This window comes from Octopus bimaculoides, chromosome 1, assembly GCF_001194135.2.
Source record: "Octopus bimaculoides isolate UCB-OBI-ISO-001 chromosome 1, ASM119413v2, whole genome shotgun sequence".
Lineage (NCBI taxonomy): Eukaryota > Metazoa > Mollusca > Cephalopoda > Octopoda > Octopodidae > Octopus > Octopus bimaculoides.
Genome location: NC_068981.1, coordinates 92,996,176 through 92,998,715, shown reverse-complemented (window position 1 = coordinate 92,998,715; position 2,540 = coordinate 92,996,176). Strand labels below are relative to the sequence as shown.

Sequence of the window (2,540 nt, the reverse complement as noted above, 5' to 3'; positions counted from 1 at the left end):
ATATGTATAAATGTATTTTTGTGTCACTGTATTAATATTTACTCACTAGTCTTCGAATACGTTATTACGTTAGTAAAATCCTGTGAAATGTTATTCTAAGCTACGTTCGTTGCACACTAAATATTACGAACCTGTTTTGCGAACGCCATGCCGTCGCCAATATTAAAAAAAAAAATTCATAAATTTGATTTTTCCAAACCATTTACTTAGTCAACTTGGCAAGCTGGCAGAATTGTTAGCATGCTGGGCAAAATGATTAGCTGCATTTTGCTGATCTACACGTTCTGATTTAAAATGCCGATGAGGTTGACTTTGCCTTTAAGCCTTTCGGTAGGGATGATATGAATACCAGTTGAGCACTGCGGTCGATGTAATCTACTTACTGTCTTCTCCGAAATTGCTGGCCTTAAGCCAAAATTTGAAACCAAATTATTCACCTTGAATCACACTCTTTCTACGTTAACTTGTGTAAATGTGTAACAGACTTTAAATAATATGCTCCGTTTAATTCTGCATAGGGTGTTGTTTTTATTAAGACGGAAAACTCATTCAAATATTTGTCGTATTCCTTGCTTGAATCTTTCTATAGTGGTCACCTGATTTGATTAACTCACTATCCTTCTGGAATAAAATAAAGCAAACAATTCACGGGATTTGAGAAGATTATGAATTAAATTGAAACAGATTAGAAAGAATAGATTAAATAAATTGGAAGAAATTCAAATATTAATTAACGTAAATGTATCATATCTCGATGAAAGAGTGGATTATACTTAAAATGCACTGGAACATTTATAACATGTAAACTATATGAAGAAGTATATAGAAGACACATTGTGTATAATATCTAGACAAAATACTGAAAGATAATATATTCACTTAGTCGTCTGTCTACGTTCTGAATTCAAATGCCGCCAAGGTCGACTTTGCCTTTAATCCATACAAGTTCGATAAAATAAATGGCAGTTGAACACTGCCATGTAATCAACTTACCCACCCCTCCGATATTGATGGAACTTGTGCCAAATTTGAAAATTAGACGTTTACAAATCGAATGGCGTCGTTCGTCATGATTTTCTAGTTGTTCTTTTATTGGTATCATAGTTCCTTTCATATAAACTTTATTTCTGTCTGGTTTCTGGTTGTGTTACGAAACAACATACATCTATATACAAGTTGATGTGCACATACTCATAAATACACATACACCCACACAGGTGGAAAATGATTAAAAAAGGTAAAAAAAATTATAAGATGTACTTAGTATGGTCAGTAATGGCAGCGAGCTGGTAGATTCGTGAACATGCCGGGAAAAATGCTTTTTGTCCAACATTACGGTATTTCGTCCACCTTTTACCATCTAAGAAATACTTGGCCCCTCATCCTTTCGAGTTCGCTGAAGTAAATACCACTTGAGCATAGGGGTCGATGTAATCAATGTAGTGCCCCTACTCTCGAGGTTGCTGGCAATGTGCCAACATTTGAAACCAATATATTAACTAAATAAATCTTTAATATGATGGAATGTTTTGTATAAATAATGAGGCCAGTCATCGGCCTTGTGGCGGAGCTGGTGTATGTGTGTGTGTATGTGTGTGTATACGTGTGTGCCTATGCATGTGTATGTATTAAAGTTTTAAGTATTTAGGTAACGTACATTATGCCAAGAGGTACAGAGTCTTTTAGAAGCGTAGATTAAATATTTTTGATGAAGTAACAATGGAAATATAGCTAAATAACTAATAATTTAAATTTAGTCGATCAATAACTGAATTCAATTATAAGTGGAGGGTTAAAGGCCAGCAAAAAAAAAAAAAAAAAATTAAAATATACCTACAGAGAATGTGGTAGAGAGAGAAAATTTATGAAAGTTTATTTGATTATAACAAGAATAGAAATTAAAACAAAAGTGTTATTAGTGTTATGGTAATTAAATAAAAAAGTTAGTTGATTAGGGAAGTACTCGAAGGGAAGATATAACTTTAAAATATGTATTAATTTAGAATGGTGCGTGGAAATATAAAATTTTTATTCGACTTTTTGTTAAGATGCAGTGAATTTTATAGATTTATTTTTGCCCCCTCTCCATCTAGCACAAGTTCCATACTAAAACTAAATCATTAGTCATAACATTGACTGATGACTTAGTTCACATTTCAGATTTCCATTATTAAAAATATTAAATCGACAATTTTGTCTTAAAGCTTTTACTATATTTCAATTTTTTCAAATATTTTCGAATAAAATCTATAGCGTAAAGTTTGAGCCAATTTCAGTAGATATATCTAAACTTGGCATAACTTGAATTGATTACATTTTGTTGTATGTTGCCAACGCTTCTGTTTTAGTAAAAACTAAATTTGGGACTTGATGAATTTCTGTATCGAATTTACTTCGTTTTTTTTTTGTTTTGTCAACGTTTCGATCTGTAGGACACTTTTGTTGTTTAAAATGTGTTCATCCAAGTTACTTCAGTCGTAAAATTTCTTTTCTTCTGTTCTCTACCTTGATGCATTTCAAATAAATGTATCACTGTTTTT

The 2,540-nt window shown here is 32.0% G+C and overlaps 1 long non-coding RNA gene across 2 annotated transcripts in view; it reads right to left on the bottom strand.

Moving 5' to 3' along the window:
* LOC106872775 (uncharacterized) overlaps positions 1-2,540 on the bottom strand; it is a 141,168-nt gene that overhangs the window by 36,871 nt on the left and 101,757 nt on the right. The gene's annotated exons all lie outside the window — the stretch shown is intronic.